Source organism: Amyelois transitella, chromosome 6, assembly GCF_032362555.1.
Source record: "Amyelois transitella isolate CPQ chromosome 6, ilAmyTran1.1, whole genome shotgun sequence".
NCBI classification, from domain to species: Eukaryota; Metazoa; Arthropoda; class Insecta; order Lepidoptera; family Pyralidae; genus Amyelois; species Amyelois transitella.
Genome location: NC_083509.1, coordinates 11,020,208 through 11,041,292, shown reverse-complemented (window position 1 = coordinate 11,041,292; position 21,085 = coordinate 11,020,208).

The window sequence follows — 21,085 nt, the reverse complement described above, 5'->3', positions numbered from 1 at the left end:
CTCGATAAATGGTCAACTAAAACACAGAATTTTGTAATTCAAACCAGTAGTTCCTGAGATTAGCGCGTTCAAACAAACAAACAAACTCTTCAGCTTTATAATATTACTAATTTATTCCACGCCGATGAAGTCGCTTGCACAGCTAGATAAAAATAAAATAAAAATAATATTATTTATAGTTTTAATACAGATATTATCATCTTCAAAGGTATTACGTAAGATAAATTGAGCGCAGCATTAATCAAGTTTCGGGCAGTCTCCACCAATAAGGCTGTATATAACTCAGCAAATCTAATTTGGCTCTCTCGACCCCTGCAGAGGAAGGGTTAAATGTATTACACAGGGTGTTAATATCACAGGTGGCCATTGTTCGGCTTTATATTGATGATTTTATCGTATGTTGTTTTGCAAATTATTGCATTTGCTATTGGTATTAGTTTTGTAATTAAAATATGGCCGCTGTACAAGTATTGTAAGGAAGAATAGATTATTTTTTACAAGAGGTGTTAAATGCGCTCGTAACTAACCTTTATTTTATCATAGTTTCGAATCATGTTACAATGTTACAACTATAATGCAACGAGACAGTTTAAAATCAGCCGAGAAGTCACCTCGTTCAATCCGGCCAATTTATATTTATTTAAAAGCCTTTCAAATATTTAGGTATACGAGTAGCCGAAACAAGAAGCTGGAGAGAATCTAACGGAATATTAAAGGCAAAAGCTTTAAACGCTATGTTTCATTCAATGCAGGTCAATGGCCTTCCTAATGGGTAGCTTTTAACTGGCACAAGCGAATCTCATATCGTTTTGTTATATATATTTTTAATATTATATGTTAAAAAAGTGTTTTATATTATTTACCGTGCCGTGTGGTTCCCGGGGCAAATATAAAAAAAGAATAGGATCACTCCATCTCTTACCAATGGATGTCGTAAAAGGTGACTAAAGGTGTAAGGCTTATAAATTTGGGATTCTTGATTTAGGCGATGGGTTAGCAACCTGTCACTTTTTGAATCTCAATTATATCAAAAAGCCATATAGCTGATCGTGGCCTTTCAGTCTTTTCAAGACCATTAACTTTGCCTACCCCGCAAGGGATAAAGACATGACGATATGTACCTACTATGTATGTATATTTTATGAATGACTAACCGATTTATGAATATGAATAAAACGGAAGAAGTATGCGGGGACTATGGCATGTGAAAAGATTAAGTTTCAGCCTTCCCTGACAATAGTAGTGTAATATAAAAATACACTTAAACGATAAAAATCATGCCGAAAAAAAAAATCGTACCTCACAAAAAATAAATTCGGAAAACATAATATCTAGAGAGTATCATGATAAAAACTGTAAATGCAATAAAATCATAAATATCGTAGTGCCAACGTATATTAAATTACAGATCATAAAAATCTATCTTACAGCCATATATATATTTTTTACTTAAGACATTTCCAATCGTTGTAAATAAAGCCCTACACAGTACCAAATAAAACACATATTACAAACACTGAACTTACTTCAGATACAGCACCTTTGTGAATACGAGAACACTCCCAAAGTTAAAAGTTGCCAAGTTTATTCGCCTTGGAAATTATCTATGTATTATGTTACTGAAAGGTAAACTTTAACTTATTTTGTATCGTCTGAAGCATAACAGCATGAACTTCTAAATAAAATAAATTTATGCTACGTGCTCCGAAGACTGCAAAGTTGTCGTAGGTTTTTGGTGGGATAATATTGTGATATATACAATTTTATTTTAATTTTTTTGTTTTATAGCTGAACGTGGCCTATCAGTCTTTTCAAGACTGTTGACTCTGTCCACCCCACAAGGGATATAGACGTGATTATGTGTATGTATGTATGTATGTTATTTTACATACATACATATCATCACGTCTATATTGACAACAGATCCAACAGTCTTTAAAAGTCTAATAGACCGTGGTCAGCCCATCACCTAAGAGTCCAAGTTTGTATGCTTATCTCTTAGTCGTCTTAGGTTTTTGGTGGGATTATATTGTGACAGTGTATAAATACAGTTTTATTTTGCAACCATATATATATATATATATATACTTACATCTATATCTCTTGCCGGGACAACAGATCCAACAGTATTAAAAAGTCTAATAGGCCATGTTCAGCTGTTTGGCTTAATGATAGAATTGAGATTCAAATAATGACTGACTTTTGGCCAATCACCTAAGAATCCAAGTTTGTATTCTTATCCCTTAGTCACCTTTTAATACCATTTTTAGCACCCTTTTTAACCGGGCACCTTACCGATTCGACCACCGACGCTTTCTCTAATAATTCTATAATTAATAACTTTAAATTGAAAAGAAAATTCTTTGATCTAGACAAACCTGCACATTTTTAAGAAATACATTATTCCCAATTGCACAAAACTAAAAAAAATATCTGAAACACGCCACATCAAATTCCACAGAAAATTTTTATTTTGTGATACAACTTTTGTCTTTCTATTAGTTATGAAATTGCGAAATTTGTAAATTGTTTGCCCGAAAATTGCCATTTTCCCGGCGACAGTTTTCAGTTTAGGAATTGAATTTTTAAATTAGTTCAAGCAGAATGTTCCCAACATCGACACGGTGTTACAAAATGTCGACGTTACAGAACTAAAGTTCTGAATTAAATATAATTCACTTTACCTATAGAGTTGGAATTAGAAATTAAATTTAAAATATATCCGAGGCTTAAAAAGTTTTCTTTGCATTACAATATATGTAGATACGAGTATTACCTTCCACACAATATCTTTGTAGCTGTGGTTCCTAAGACGCAGAGCTACCGATAGCTAGACGGCAGATTTTTACCTTGCGACAGTATAGCCTGAAACTTGTTCCCACTGTTAAACCTGTTGATTTATTTTAGTAAATTCATTCATTTATTCAAATAATCACGCAGTCTTGAAAGACTGATCGGCCGCGTTCAGCTGTTAGGCTTAATGATAGAATTGGGATTGAAATAGTGACAGTTTGCTTGCCCATCGCATATAAGAGGAATCCCAAGTTTATAAGCCTATCCCTTAGTCGCCTTTTATGGCATCAATGGGAAAGAGATAGAGTAGGACCACTCTATCTCTTCTTCTTTTATATCGGTGCCGGGAACCACACGGGTTGGATGAAAAGAGATTCAGGCTTTTTCCTTTAGTTTAATGACCTCAATCTGCCTGGTAATAAGCAAGATGAGGTCAAAGGTCGCAAGCTCAAATAATGCCTATTCACTCTTTCCTTGAAAATCCCCAAATTAGGTAATCCCCGAGGTAATTTCTGCAGGCAACTGTACGTATGTTTTTTTACATGGAAATTTCAAGCCTCTTGTTATCCGTACCTTTTTTACTTTACACAGAATGTTTCCAACATCGACACAGAATAAGTTCTGCCTCCAATTTTATAACTCTTTGTCTGCTGATGCCTATTTATAACTTTTCTGGTTACTTTTGCAGTTATTTTTATAGTTTCTAGGTTTCTACGTGAAAGCGTGTTTGTTTGTACGTATAGTATGGAATAAAGAAAAGGACATAAGGTACTTTACACGCGGACGAAGCCACGGGCGAGAGTTAGTAACAAATATCAGCAACAATGACTTAAACATCATACTCGCAAAAGAACTGTTGTTCACCCTTGCCTCGACTTTGTATATGATCCTCTTATTGTCAGGGTGGGTGGAAGAGATCCCACTTAGGGATAAGCCCGCCTTTGTACGGTACTGTTTTTATTTGTAATGTACTCCTTTAGTGAACAATAAAGCATTTACATACTTACTTATTTACTTAATGACATATAAATAACAACGAAGAGCGTATAGAGTATCAACAAACATATATAGTCTCGTCTATATCCCTTGCGGGGTAAGAAGAGCCAGCTGTTCTGAAAATACTGATAGGCCACGTTCAGTTGTATGGCTGAATGATGGAATTGAGTTTCAAATATTGACAGGTTGCTATACCATCGCCTACAAGAAGAATCCCAAGTTTACTGGCCTTTCCCTTAGTCGCCTTTTACAACATTAGTCATCAATGTTTAAATAACCTTTTCAAGTAAAGAGTAACTAAACAGATTGTATGAATATTTTGCCATATTCATACGTTGGTAATCCAAAGCGGCAAAAAATTGTGAAAAATTATTTATTATGGATGAAAAATATACGGTCGAATTGAGAACCTTCTTTTTTAAAGTCGGTTAAAAAGAACAATGTAGAAGATCGCGGCAAGTGAAATACCTATATAGTAGTCCTGTAGTAGTAAGTACTCCATCCATCCATATAATCACTTTATATCCCTTGCTGAGTACATCTGTTTTACGACATCAACGGAAAAATTAGTCCTATATACTTTTCTATTGGTGTCGCGAACCACACGGCACATGGCGTTATTACAATGACACGTATGTACGTGTAACAGCGAAAGTTATAACCCTTCTTTACCCGGGGTGGGCAGATTAATTTTTTAAGTGCTGTCAACTGTGATACACATTTCCCGTATCACTTAAACTTTTAATAAAGCAGCTAAAGGAATTTTAATCGTGATACTTTAATTAAGCCGCGGCGCCCGCCGGCGGCTCAATCTTTTTTTTTTTTCATCCAGCCTTTATATATTAATTAAAGGAGCCGCGTTGGAACAAGGAATTAATGGATGAGCTATGACTTGCCACTCCGGATTTGGCTATCCGATTTAGTAGCGAAACCCTTGATAAATTATTTCAAGTTTCAGTTATCAATATAATTTGATAGTCAGCGATTTTTCATCACAACTCGACGGTGTTAAATGATATTTTGTTGATGATTATGAAAAATTAATGCGCTGTTTGATGGGAGATAACAACTTTGGGAGTATTTAAGCCGAGAAAGGCTCATTCCGGATTTGTTCTGTATTCAAGGCAATTTGTTAACTTCGCGAATTTGTTAAGTCGTGGTTCCGAAACGCGTTTCAGTTGCAAACTTGTCACTTAGTCGCTTGTCCGTCATTTTAGATGTTAATATTATTTATCATCCTTCCAGAATTTCGCCCAAGTTGCGTATTCTGTTGTTAAACGTACAACATACATACATATAATCAACAGTCTCATAAAGAATGCAGGCTACTGAACGGCAAAGATGGAATTGAGATTCAAATACCGACAGGTAACTAGCCCATCGCATAAAAGAAGAAACACAAGTTTATAAGCCTATCCCTTAGTCACCTTTTACGAAATCCACGGAAAAGAGATGGAGTAGTCCTATCCAAAAGTGCTGGGAACCCGGCACGCTCTCTTGTTGATTTGATGTTGATGATGCATTTTCTTAGTCGAACACTCTTGTCAGAGTGGTTGTGGTTAGACGAGGTACATGGAGAGGTGATCGGCGGGTCGTATTCTTTCCCGAGGACTGTTCTCTCAGTGATGTGCTTCCATTTCTGCCGGTTACATACGTTGCGAGTACACTGGACCATGGTAGACTCAGTAGCTTTTTTGATCAGGTCAGTCCAGCGAGTTGGTGATCGGCCGCGTGTTTGCCTTCCACCTGGTTGCGTACACATACCAATGTATAAAATTACATTTCGGACGTTTCTTTCGTCTTTTGTACATACATACATACATACATAAAATCACGCCTCTTTCCCGGAGGGGTAGGCAGAGACTACCTCTTTCCACTTGCCACGATCTCTGCATACTTCCTTCGCTTCATCCACATTCATAACTCTCTTCATTCAAGCTCGGCGGTTTCAAGTACTTTTGACCTGACCCTTTACCAGGACGTCCTTAATTTGATCAAGATACGTTCGTCTAAGTCTTCCCACTCCGACGTCTTTTGTACATACATACATACATACATATGGTCACGTCTATATCCCTTGCGGGGTAGACAGAGCCAACAGTCTTGAAAAGACTGAATGGCCACGTTCAGCTATTTGGCTTAATGATAGAACCGAGTTTCAAATAGTGACAGGTTGCTAGCCCATCGCCTAAAAGAGGAATCCTAAGTTTATAAGCCTATCCCTTAGTCGCCTTTTACGACATCCATGGGAAAGAGATGGAGTGGTCCTATTCTTTTTTGTAATAGTGCCGGGAACCACACGGCATACGTCTTTTGTCTCACGAATTAAATTGCTTTACCACATCTAGCGGACTAAATCTGTGTTTGCTTACTTTATTGCATATAAGCCAACCAGTCGCCGCACTCTAGCACTGTAATTGTTCGTGTTCCTGTCCTCACTTCTAGACGTACCAGATGTTCACAAGCACACAGCGTTGTAAGAGGTTCGCCACTTAATATTTCTTACAAAGTAGATACGCATTTGAATTTATTAACTGTTTTTGTGATCTGAGTTTTAGAGACTTAGTGAGTTAAATGTAGGTATGTGTTGTTTTTTTATAAGTACTACAGGACGCCCGTGCCTTCACCCGCGTAAATAAAAAAAAAACACCATTCCTGAAGGAATTTTGGAAAATCCTATTTTAGTGCACCAAATTTCAAGCTTTTGGATTCAGAGGTTTGGTCTGTGCGCTGACATATCAGTCAGTCATTCAATTTCTTAAATTATATATATAAATACTAGCTGTCCCGGCGAACGTTGTTTTGCCATATAAATATTTTTTTAAATAATTTCTAGTAAAAGAAAAATGTAAAGGCTGGACAACCCTTATCACTAAGGGATATGTAAAATAGATGTTGGCTGATTCTTATACTTACTCAATATGCTCACAAAAAATCATGAGAATCGGTCTAGCCGTTTCGGAGGAGTACGACAACGAACGTTGTGATACGAAAATCTTATATATAAAATTCTCGTGTCACAACGTTTGTCTCCGTACTCCTCCAAAACGGCTTTACCGATTTTAACCAAATTTTGCATGCATATTCATTAGGTCTGAGAATCGGCTAACATCTACCCCTTTACCCCTTTTTCATACCCCTTAGTGTTAAGGGTTGTCCACCCTTAAATTTTTTTTTAATTACGTAAGAAATATTTATATGGCAAAACAACGTTTGCCGGGACAGCTAGAAGATTTAAATAAACACAAGCATTTTTAAAAAACGTATTCTAATAGTCCATTTGAACGGAGGCGTAGGTAATACTTATACATACCTATAAATCACGCCTCCTTCTTGGAGCGATAGGCAGAGTCTACATCTTTCTTGCCATATCCCTACTTACTACTTTCGCTATGGAAAGCTACATTTCTTACCTTTACGACCAGAAAGTATCCACGCCCATATATTTGCCATTTAATCGTCTTCCTAAACGGGAGTTCCCCTCGTACCATCATTAATTAACCACCGTTTTTACCCCAAAAGGCCTGTCCACAATGAAAAGTGGATATTGAAAGTATCTTGTCCAAATTGTTTGTCTTTAATCATGAATTAGGTACCTGAGAGAATACTACTTGTTAATTAAGTGAATCCTTAAAAGGTCATTTACAAGGGTTATTTGTTCTCGCTAAGATATATAAATTTGATGAATGATACATACATACATATAATCACGTCTCCATTCCTTGCGGGGTAGACAGAGCCAACAGTTTTGAAAAGACTGAAAGGCCACGTTCAGCTTTTTGGCTTAATGATAGAAATGATAGAACTTAAATAGTGACTTAGTAGCTTCACAGAAGCATCCCAAGTTTATAAGCCTATCCCCTAGTCGCTTTTAACGACATCCATGGGAAAAAGATTGAGTGGTCCTATTCTTATATTATTGGTGCCCGGAACCACGCGGCACATTTGATGAATGAAGATGTAGTAATAGAAGTATGCAGGGATCGTAATAACGTGAAATTTATTCTATTTATTATCAAAATTCTCGTGATTCAAAGAACATAAATTTTCCTATTTTGTATATTTGTTTTTTTTTTTAATAATAACTTGTGTGCGTTTGATCTCAATCTGCCTGGTGATAAGCAAGATGAGGCCTTAGGTGGTGCACGCAGACTCAAATAATGCCTTTTCAATCTTGCCATGAAATTCAGCCGGACTCTGTCATTCAGAATATAATTTAGCCCTAATGTCTTTGTGTCAAGTTGGTACATTTTAAATCAAGTAATTACCCAGTCGTCTATTTTGAAAAGTTAAATTATTAATAATTTAAATTATTAATAATTTAAGTTTGTGTCCATTATAAATTTGGAATAGAATATAACACCAATAATATTATCAGACGAAAATTATTGCCTAATGTAATATAGGTACCTACGTCTTGATATTATTCTGCGCCAATCTAACTCAAATTTATCGATCACGAAACCATTAAATATTAATAAGAGAATATAATTTCACAGAGCATTCGTAGACTTGCTTAAACAAGCACCTTTGCTTAGATCCAACCAAATAATTCAATTTCAGTAATTTCATTTTCTCAGATAGAATAAGAGTGTTTTGATTGTGTTTGCAAGTCTCTAAAGAAAGTGCGTTCCAGACAAAAATTTAGGTTCTAGAAGATAAAAAAGTTCTTCGTCGTCATGTTTATTTTAAATTATATTTTTCGGATTTGGAATACATAAAGTATAAAAAGTGCTTATCGGTAAAACGTAACAAGGCCATCTAGTGCAAATAGGTGGAACTAAACTTATTTAAAATGCAACAGCTTTTTAGTTGGTTCATTACGTCTTCACATTTTAACTACTGAATCGGTTTTGATGAATTTTGACTTAAAGGCATACATTTTATAAATCAGTCCTTAGATCCGAGTGCACTTTCTGACATATGAATAACATATGGCTCGAATCAAATCGACGAATCACGTATGCGAGCAAATCTGTGTGCCAAATCTAGTATAAAATAAACAGAATTTGATTCATTCGTCTGACTGTCTCCAGCCATTTAAAAAAATATCTCATACTTGTAAAATGTTGTCACCAAATGGATTTTTATTTCAGCTGTTGTGAAATTAAATTATTTTGCTTTTATGAATAAAAATGTTTAAACCCTCTTTATGAATACTTGTAACTTAAAAACATAAAGGGTTCGCGGTTGGCACCGTCGTTGCAATTTTACTACAATTTTTTTTAATACACTCGTGGAGTACATTTTCATTTGAATTTTTTTAGTTATTTTATCTGTGGTCTAATTCTATAATGTCGGGAACCACACGCCACTCTTAGGCGAGGCAAGGCAAAGCAAGGCACTGTAGGCAAGGAGTACATTCTTCCATACTTCTTTTGCTGCATTTACATTTCTATTTTAATAACGCTACAATTATTCTGTGATATTAGTACGAAAGTATGGTTAGCATATACATAGTCTAAGAAGTTAAATATCGATCAACATTATCATTGCATTATTATCGAGACAAAATCGATTCGTATCGGCATTGTTACCAAAAAGAGACTGTAAATAATGACAATGGATTACACTGTTTCTCCTTTTTTATTAAGAGGGAGCAGATTAGGCCGGCAAAAACACTGTCACTGTTGTTTTTGTTTCACAATGGTCGGATTTCGATTAACATTTTCTGTTCAGTGAATCGACATTCGTTCGTTTTTGTGATGTCTCCATGTTTGACCCCCGACGACGGTAAAAACGGGGTGTTATAAGTTTTACGTCAACTTTAAAAAGATATTCCTATTTCTTATGAGCTAGATGTACTTACCTGCTATCACAAGTTCCCGAGTTCGATATTTGGTCAAGTCATATTATAAAAAGGGCTTCAAATACCATCTTAGTTAATACTTAATTAAGTTCTGAAACACTATTTAGTGTTCTCAAAGAAGGTAATTATATAAGCTCGCTCGAACCTGCTACAATCCCTAGCGGGGTCTACGGCGTAGCGGGTCTACAGCGTAGCGGGTTCTACGGCGTAGCCGTTGTTAGTATATGATTTACTGATGTACGGATTTAGTGTCACCACGCTTCTAGGTTAAAAGTTAAGTCTATAAAGTTTATTCTTTGTTGCATAAGTAGGTCGCTTAGTTAAGAAAATAAGCTTAGTTTTCTATTGTGATGACAAAAAATTTAAAATATATTAAAATCGCCAATAAAGCGATGTCTTTCCGCAATCTTATTTGAGGGTTTGCCCAATTCAACGCTCTTTTATAACTCATTAAATAAATAAATATATACGGGACAAATTACACAGATTGAGTTAGCCTAGAAGTAAGTTCGAGACTTGTGTTACGAGATACTAACTCCACGATACTATATTTTATAATGAATACTTATATACATAGATAAACATCCGTGACCCAAGCCAATCAGAAAAAGTTCTTTTCTCATCATGCCATTGAGTTATTTCTCCTGATTTTTATTTGAATGTGGATGACAAAACTATTTTTCAGATGGAGCTGATGGAAAAAATTTCAATTGGTGTTGGTGGAATATCGCATTGCTGGTCAAAGTCTTCCCCTTTTTCCATTACATACATACATAATCACGTCTATATCCTTTACGGGGTAGACAGAGCCGACAGTCTTGAAAAGACTATTAGGCCACGTTCAGCTGTTTGGCTTAATGATATTATTGAGATTCAAATAGTGATAGGTTGTTAGACCATTGCCCAAAAGAAGAATGCCTAGCCCACAAGTCTATCCCTCAATCGCCTTTTACGACTTCAATAGGTAAGAGATGGAGTAGTCCTATTCTTTTTTCTATTGTTGCCGGGAACCACACGGCTCTTTGTAATGTTAAAAGATAAAAACAAAAATATAAAAGGGTTGATAGCGTTTTGACATTTACCAGGTCGTTTCAAATGTCCATTTCAAGGACAGCATTTGACCTCACTTGTGACCGAGGTGAGGGTCAGAATAATTAATTAATCTACCTTAATGTGCCTTCGTGTTTTATACACTTCATTTGGTATTGTGTATGAAACTATTGCCTGAATTGATTCGTTAACGACATCACTTGTTATAAGTAAAAATAAATATATACGGGACAAATTACACCGATTGAGTTAGCCTTGAAGTAAGTTCGAGACTTATGTTACGAGATACAAACTCAACAATACTATATTTTATAATAAATACTTATATAGATAAACATCCAAGAACCAGGCCAATCAGAAAAAGTTCTTTTCTTATCATGCTCTGGCCGGGATTCGAACCCGGGACCTCCGGTGTCACAGACAAGCGTACTGCAATTAAAAATGTTAAAAATATAAAACATTGGTACAGTACAAAGGCGGGCTTATCCCTCAGTGGGATCTTTTCCAGCTAACCTGACATTAAGTAAAAAAAAGTGATCGTACTTTGATTTAATCGAATATGCAAGTTTTAGCGAAAAGTTACGAACTTGCATCAAGCGTATGTAGAAAAGACAGAATAGACGTATTTAGTGTTTAATGTACAATATTGTAATAAGCGACTAAGGGTTAGGCTTATGAACTAAGGATTCTTCTTTTAGGTGATGGACTAGCAACAACAATTCCATCATTAAGCCAAACAGCTGAACGTGGCCTATCTCGCTAGGGATATAGACGTGATTTATGTATGTATGTTATGTTTAAATGAATATCTTGAAATAGTTCATGTTAATTTAACAAAATATTTGTTTAGAAGATCTTAATTAATAGGGTTTAATAATAAAATGAAGTAATATTGCGAGCTATTAGCGTTTACGAGCCATCTTCAGATTTAAGCCGCTTACAGAAATCAACGACAGAGCTGAATTCACAATTTAGGACACTCACTTCGTAACTATGATGGAGTTTATTTATAAACATACATACATATAATCATGTCCACAACCCTTGCGGCGTAGACAGAGCAAACACTCTTGAAAACACTGAAAGGCGACGAATTAGAACTTCACAATATAATATAACACTCAGAATTAGGGATACAAATATGAGAAATTATGCCGTCGCAATCAAAACCATCAGTTGTGACGTCAAATTAGCCAAAAGTTAACACTCAAAATACACACAAACAAACGCACGGTTAAACGCAGACTCTCCTTTTATCTATGGTCTTATTTATAGTTTTGTTTTTATGTTGAAAACAATAGATTCTTTATCCAATAAAACTTCACCGACTGCCAATATCCAATTTGTACGGCGGCGGGCGGACACGTAAAAGACAATATTTTTTTAAGATAACACAGTCAGCTTCGTAATTTTCCGACGGTCCTAAGAAAACACCAGTACAGAGAGGCCTTTTGATAATAGTCTAATAATATCTGGCGTGTTATTCCTTGTACGAGTATGTTTGTGTTGTCTTTTGTGTTACATTGTTTATTATTTAGCAAGAAAAATGCAGTACATACTACATGTATGTACTGCATTTTTCACGTCTATATCCCTTGCGGGGTAGACAGAGCGAACAGTCTTCAAAAGCCTAGGCCACGCTCAGCTTTTTGGGCTTGATCGTGACCGGTTGCTAGCCCATCGCCTAAAAGAAGAATCCTATATGTATAAGCCTATTCCTTAGTCGCCTTTTACGACATCCATGTGAGAGAGTGGTCCTATTCTTTTTTTTATTACAGCCGGGAACCACACGACACGTAAAAATGCAGTATTCGGTGTATAAGTTGAATTTAAATGGCTGCAATTGTTATTTCAGATGATAAATAAGTAGACTACCATTAAGTACGATAAGTATGCACACGCCATACCGCTCCAATATTCATCTCACCTCTCATGGGCCTACTGGAAGAGATTTCTATTGAAATAAGTAGAACCTCTGTACTACAATTACTGTATGAAATGTTCCTGGATATAATGTTGTGTACATAAATAAATAAATAAAATAGTGTTTTACCTCGGATCTATAGACTTTTGTAAACATGAACTTTATATTTATAAACGTACATACATAAAAACACGCCTCTTTCCCGGAGGGGTAGGCAGAGACTACCTCATTCCACTTGCCTCGATCTCTGCATACTTCCTTCGCTTCATCCACGTTAATTATTCTCTTCATGCAAGCTCGGCGGTTTCGGGTACTTTTGACCTGACCCTTTACCACGACGTCCTTAATTTGATCAAGATACGTTCGTCTAGGTCTTCCCACTCCTTATAAACGTACGTGTCTAATTTTCTGTTTTATAAGAATTTGACCAAACTTCAAGTTGTCTTTTGCTACACACTCATTTCACGACTTTGTATCTTACGGAATGGAAACAATCAAAAATGCTAAGACGTTTTGCTGGATTTTTTACAAAGAAAATTCAAAATGTGATACGAAAAAACACATTTTATTACTTATTAATATATCAGCAATGAAAATACTTGACTTAGAACAATTTCAACTTTCTAGTTATCCCGATTTAAGAGATACAACCTAGTGACAGACAGACGGGCGGCAGGACAGACAGACAGCGAAGGCCTTTCTATAGGGTCCCGTTTTTTCCCTTTTAGGTTTGGAACCCTAAAAAGTTCTTTTAACGAGACGGAATCTATCTCTCAAAAATCTGATACAGATAACGAATAAGAAGCGAATAATTCAGTGACGATCGCTTAAAATAAATTTCCGGGAAAATGCCAATGTGCTCCTATTTTTATCACACATGCTCCAAAATCCAGTAAACTGCTCAGCCGATACAAAATGAATAATTCAATCTATTTAGTCGTATTAAAAATCTCTTTAAGAGAACTGAAATAGAAAGTGGCGTGTGGTTCCCGGCACAAATAAAATAAAGAATAGGCTTATAACTTGAGATTCTTCTTTAAGCCGATGCGCTAGCAACCTGTCACTTTATACGAATCTCAATTCTATCAGTAAGCCAAACAGCTGTATGTGGCCTATCAGTATTTTCAAAACTGTTAGCTTTGTCTACCCCGCAAGGGATATAGATGTGATTATATGTATACGTATGTAAAAACTATCGCTGTTTCGCTTGTTATTATCACATGAAACGGGACAGCGTTAGTTTTGAGCCGGGGACTGAGAACTGGAAATGACCTTCGTTACCTCGCTAGACATTTAACTACATATATACATACATCCATATGTATGTATATATGTAGTTAAATGTCTAGCGTCTATATCCCTTGCAGGGTAGACAGAGCCAATAGTCTTGAAATCGCCACGTTCAGCTATTTGGCTTAATGATGGAATTAAGATTCAAATAGTGACAGGTTGCTAGCCCATCGCCTAAAAAAGAATCCCAAGTTTGCAAGCCTATCCCTTAGTCGCCTTTTACGACATCCATGGGAAAAAGATGGAGTGGTCCTATTCTTTTTTGTATTGGTGCCGGGAACCACACGGCACATTTAACTACTATACTACAAACGTCGTCAAACTGAACCTGCAACATGAACCAACGTATCAAATCACGGTAACAGTCTTATCATTCAAAGAAGTCTTATAAAAACGCAGATTACCGGCTTCACATTGGATTAGCTTAATACAGCCGACTCCAATATCCGACTTCGATGAAGATCAATCATTGATTTATATGGATTTGCAATCATCAGTATTGATTGTGAGATGTTACGTACATAGAGGATTAAGTTTGACCACGATTCTCTTTATACAGACATGTAATCACACACATACATACATACATATGGTCACGTCTGTATCCCTTGCTGGGTAGACAGAGCGAACGGTCTTGAAGACTGAATGGCCACGTTTAGCTATTTGGCTTAGTGATAGAATTGAGATTCAAATAGTGACAGGTTGCTAGCCCATCGCCTAAAAAATTTAATAAGTAATATAATTAATTAAAGTGTAAACATGTAATCACTTCGGTTTATTTTCACGTATTTAATAGACTAAGGTATAGGCTTATAAACTGGGAATTCATATTTTAGGCGATGGGCTAGCAACCTGTCACTATTCGAATCTCAATTCTATCACTAAGCCAAACAGCTGAATGTGACCTATCAGTCTCTTCAGGGTTGTTGGCTCTGTCTACCCTGCAAGGGATCAATTTTTTTTATAAAATACTTTTATTAGTTGTCCTAAAATATACTGCTTTTAGTCCTCCTTCTTTCTTCTATAGTTTATTCCTTCTTACAGACACTACCTTTAAAATTTCGAAATATGAAGTTTTATAAAGTTTAAAGTTACATTTAGGTAGGTATCGAGAAGCGTTGGTATAGTAATTCGATTAAGGCCACACTGGAGTACAAATTGGATTCCCGTATCGCGCCTCCACCTGGAATGGCTGAGCACCTAAAATAACATATCCTGTAGCCTTTTCCTCGAATCGCTTTGGATATAGGGATAAGTTACAGGGATATTTTTCCTAGTTAGCCGTGTAGTACCCGGTACCGAAATAAAAAACAAAAGAATAGGCCCACTCCTTCTTTTTCTCATACATACATACATATAATCACGTCTATATCCCTTGCGGAGGAGACAGAGGCAACAGTCTTGTAAAGACTGTTCAAAGGCCACGTTCAGCTGTTTGGCTTTAAGATAGAATTGTGATTCAAATAGTGACAGGTTGCTAGCCCATCGCCTAAAAAAAATAAATTATTTTTCTAGTATCAAGATCAAGTACCTAAAGTACAGAGTTGTCGGTTGTCGAGATCGCTCAGCAGAATGAATTGTGTCGTTGAATCTTACGCGTCACTTTTCCGCCGGCCAGGGTGATATGACGTATTTAGGATCGTGGATTTTGATACTTTTATTTTTTCGTACTTTCTGAAATATGTATGTTTACGTTTTTAAATATCCTTTAGATGAGTACACTTAACAGTTAAATTTATGCAGTTGAATTAAAAGTCACCCTGTATATTGCAATTTATTGTAATATCTAATAATATATATATGCCATGTGGTTTCCAGCACTTTAGAATAGAGCCACTCCTTATCTTTCCCATGGATGTCGTAAAAGTAGACTAAGAGATAGACTTTCAAACCTGGGATTCTTCTTTTTTTGTTTCTTTCTTTTAGGGCTAGCAACTTGTCACTTTTTAGAATCTCAATTCTATCATTAAGCCAAACATCTGAACGTGGGCTATCAGTATTTCAAGATTATTGGCTCTGTCCACCCCGCTTGGGATATGTATGTTAATTAACAAAACGCAATTTGAAATTCCGCAGCAATCCCAGTTCATAACCGGTGTTTTGAATAACAAAGCGAAGTGAGAATGATTACATAACGGTTAATTTTGTCTGTTTGTCATTTATTGGTCATGCAATCTATATGTATGTGTTAACACCAATCTGTGGGTTAAATTTGACCACTGTTGATATGTGTAACGTGGTAATAAATGGTGCCAGATTAGGTCATAAGTCATGTTGAAAAATTTTGTGTTTTTGATTGGCCATTGTCTGACATATGTATTTACATACATACATATTATCACGTCTATATCCCTTGCGGGCTAGACAGAGGTAACAGTCTTGAAAAGACTGATAGGCCACGTTCAGCTATTTGGCTTTAAGATAGAATTGAGATTCAAATAGTGACAGGTTGCTAGCCTATCGCCTAAAAGAAGAACTCTGTCTACCTCGTAAACGATTAAGACGTAATAATGTAATCGTAAACGATTAAGACGTAATGATGTAAACAGTAGGTATCGCTGAGTTTTTTTTAATTAACATCAATCGAATTTTCTCGCTCAATCTATGTATATTTCATACATTTGCTAAAGAAAGGTTTAATAGTAGATAAATGATAATTTTAAAACCCTTATTAATGACTTCTGTATAAAACTTTAAGACCTACATTTTTAACTCCTTCCCCGCCTTAGCTCGCTGAAAACGGAAACAATTTTGTGATGTTCCATAATAACGTAATCCGCTTTGTAGGGATAATAATCTGTTGCCTTTTATAAGGGGAATATTTAAAATAAATCATGCTCGCTAACAGACGTTTCGACAAATAGTCTTAATTGATTGATTGCTTAGTTGACTACAGATTTTTTTTTTGATTTTGTCAATCATAAACTCTTATTAACTAAAATTCTTCATTCGCTATCTTATCCCGTCGCTAACAGATCATCTATACTAATATTATAAAGCTGAAGAGTTTGTTTGTTTGAACGCACTAATCTCAGGAACTATTGATTCGAATTGAAAAATTCTTTCTGTGTTGAATAGACCATTTATCGAGGAAGGCTTAAGGCTATATAACATCACGCTGCAACTATAAGGAGCGAAGAAATAATGGAAAATGTGAAAAAAAAACAACGGGGAAAATCATTCTTTCTTGAGGGCTTTAATAATGCCCAAAATAACTATTCCACGCAGACGAAGTCGCGGGCACAGCTAGTATAAGTCGCCTTTAACGAAAGCCATGGGACTCTTTCCCATGGCTGTCGTTAAAGGCGACTTATAATTAATAATGACTATGATGAATATGACTTATAATTTTTATTATTCTTAAGTGCCAGGAACCACACGACTCTGAAGAAATTCCATCATTAAATTGCCAGCAAGTTATTGATACATACATACATTTATACGTAATAATTAAATCTTTATCCTAGACATATACAGCAGCTTTAAATAGACTGAAAGGTCACGTTCAGCTGTATGTCATGTTGATGAAATTGAGATGAGTGTGCATTAGAGTGCCGTGTGGTTCACGGCACCAATACAAAAAATAATAGGAATACTCTATCTCTTTCCCATGGATGTCGTAAAAGGCGACTAAGGGATAGGCTCACATACTTGGGATTCTCTTTTAGGCGATGGGCTAGCAACCTGTCACTATTTGAATCTCAATTCTATCTGAAAGCCAAATAGCTGAACGTGGCCTATCAGTCTTTACAAGACTGTTGGCTCTGCCTAACCCGCAAGGGATATAGACGTGATTACATGTATGTATGAAATTGAGATTCAAATAGCGACAGGCTGCCAGCCCATCGCATTGGAACAAACTTGGTATTCTTCTTGTAGGCGATGGGCCTTTTATTGATAATTAATCCTACAATTGGACATCTTTTTAATCGCTAAAAGCTTAACATTCAGCCCGTTTTTCAGAACGATTGTACAAAACCACTCAACCCTTTTAAACCCCAATCCGAAGTGCGTCCGGTCGTTAGCAGCATTAATGGTATCTCGCCTACTCTGCCATGAAAATAACAAGGAACAAGCATTTTGAGACTCAATATGACAAAAACAGTATTGGCGGATTGGCAGTTTGCCGGTTTAAGGTGCAGTTTCATTGCTGCGGACCACACTATCTCGTTCCCATGGACGTCGTAGAAGGCGGCTAAGGTCTAGCTTTGTATACTTGCTATTCTTCTTTCAGGCGATGGGCTAGCAACCTGTCACTATTGAAATCTCAATTCTATCATTAAGCCAAACAGCTGAACCTATCAGTCTTTTCAAGATTGTTGGCTCTGTCTACCCCGAAAGGGATATAGACGTGATTACATGTATGTATGTTCATTGCTGCGTGTGTTAATTGACAAAAAAAAATATTACTTGGGTAGCACTTGTTGCTACAATGAGTTCCCTTTTACTAGAATCAGAAGGTTATGAGAGCGTTGATGGTTGAACTGTTAAGCAGCTGAATAGAAAGCGTGATGCAGGAAAGGATGCATATTCAAATCATCTCAATGACTCTTTTTGAGTAGCTAGTGGATAATATTAATTAGTTTAAGTGCTAACCAACGCTTTTACTGTGTGAGAGAAAACATCGTGGGGTAACCTTCACATTCACGTAAATGAATGTGAAACCTTAATCTAATATGAGTAAGATTCTCTTGCAAAGGAGGAGCTTGCGGAGGTCAGATGGGAGTCAGGATGAAAAACTGATTCTAGGCGAATCCAGGATCAATGTTGTAAAGGCACCACAGGCTCCTCTCCAGAAAGGTAATAATGTAGCCAAGACCATCGCCAGATAAAATAAGATATTTATTTGCCTACAGGATACATTAAATTCCTTGAGAACGATCTTCAAGAGGATCTTCGCGTCTGTCAAGCCAATTACCACGATTCTAAAGTGGGGCATCGGTTTTTACACGAAGTGACTCCAGTCCGACTTCCACAACCTTTGCAGGGGCACCTAACCCATATTGGATCATATGGTTACATATCCAGTTGCTTGAATGTGCAGGTTTCCTCGCGATGTTTTCCCTCACCGTAAGAGCATCGTTTAGTTATCAAACTAATGTACATAACTTGGAAAATAGTCATTGGTACTTGGCCCTGGCGGGATTCGAACCGGTGCCTATGCGCAACCGCGTTTATTAACCAGGCACCTTACCGATTCGACCACAGATGCTCTCTCTTTCTTTTAAAGATAAAGAAGAAATAGTAATCTTACCTAAAAGAGCTTCCATGTATAGTACGAGTATGATGTATGATACAATGTAAGGCATAATGTTAGTTACGGTAAAACCAAAACTTGTGCACCACGTTTTTAAGTCAGATTTCTTAACCGCTCGACCGACGGCGCTCTTATAAATTGTAATAGATATCGACCTTTATTTTCATTGTTTCCGAGCGTGAAATACCCTCGTATTTTCACTCCCCAGGCTGTCAGTGATAAATTCATCTACGCGTTAAGTTCGGAAACTCATTCAGATGGAATTAAACCCTCCAACCTTGACAAAGAAGTGGATCGGGAATTCAGATTATGAATTGGTTAGTTTCGGATTTATACATACATACATATAGTCACGTCTATATCCCTTGCGGGGAAGACAGAGCCAACAGTCTTGAAAAGACTGACAGGCCACGTTCAGCTTTTTGGCTCGATGATAGAATTGATATTCAAATAGTGACAGGTTGCTAGCAAATCGCCTAAAAGAAGAATCCCAAGTTTATAAGCCTATCCCTTAGTCGCCTTTTACGACATCCATGGGAACGAGATGGAGTGGTCCTATTCTTTTTTTTTTATATTGGTGCAGGGAACCACACTGCAATATACATCGGATATATACACTTGTCAATAAAGCGCATTGCCAATATTTGCTGAATGTTGGTCATTTGTTTAAGTATAAATTCCGTATCTTTATTTGGATACATGACATTACAAATCACATCAAATTGATTAGTGCCGTGTGGTACATACACTAATAGAAAAAAGAATGGACCACTTAATCTCTTTCTCTTTGTTATATCGTAAAAGGCGACTAAGGGATAGTCTTATGTAATTGGGATTCTTCTTTTAGGCGACTAACAACATATCACTATTTGAACTGAGATTCAAATAGTGACAGTCCATCGCCTATGAGAATAATTCTAAGTTTTTAAGCCTCCCATAGTCGCCATTTAGGATATACATAGGAAAGAGATGGAGTGGTCCTATTCATTTTTCAATTGGTGCCAGAAACCATACGGCAATACCAAGAACCACACAGCAAATAAAGTTTCGAAACAACTTTATTCACCCATCGCTTTTCGTGTTAGCAAGAAATTTTAAAGTTTACTCTAGGAAAATATTCCATACCTACGTTTTCGAACTCATGTTTTCATTGTGGTATACCCACGAGGGGCATCTATCAAAATAAAACTGAAAACTAACTTATGAATATTCGCTTTTGCAGTACATAAGCCTAGCTGTGTCAATCTCTTCTGATCATGCGCAGTGTTCCTTTTAGCGCGGGCTCGGGCGAGGACTTCAGTAATTGGCCAACCGCCGACCGGTTCAAACCGGCCGCCACTGGATTTTACTAGATTTCTCTCGTTCGCTGAGAATCGCGCGCGTTCTACACTTGTTTAGTGAAACTGTATAATTAACTTGAAACATTAATGATTAATATGGAACTTTGTGTGAGTGTGTTAAGTATGTAATTTGAAGTTGTTTTAATGTTAGTAATTAAATGTTTCAGTAAAATATAGATAGTTTCAAGACTTTTTGTATATAGTAATCATGTGTGTTTTAGTGTTATACCTGTTGTATGGATTTGTAAATATTGGTAAGTGGTATTTTATTTTGTGAATTTATTTCGATCAGTAGGTATATTTACATACTTGTTTGTTTGTTTATTGGACACAAATTTACACAGTTACAAGAAATAGTGCATAGTTATAAAAGAGATTAATCACTTGCAACGACGGACTTATTCCATGAAGGATTACATTGTTTTTCATTACATTTTTATCAGTTAAGAAACAGGCTGAAACATAACGTGTTGCTTTTATAAAAATCATTGTCTCTGCATTTTAGGTACAAAGATTATCTTCGTAGGTTATCAGACAAAATATGGTAATCAGAACTCGTTTTTTCTATCTTTTTTAATAATAGACTTCCGTGATTTTCAGCTGTGAAATAACGGCAATAGGTATAC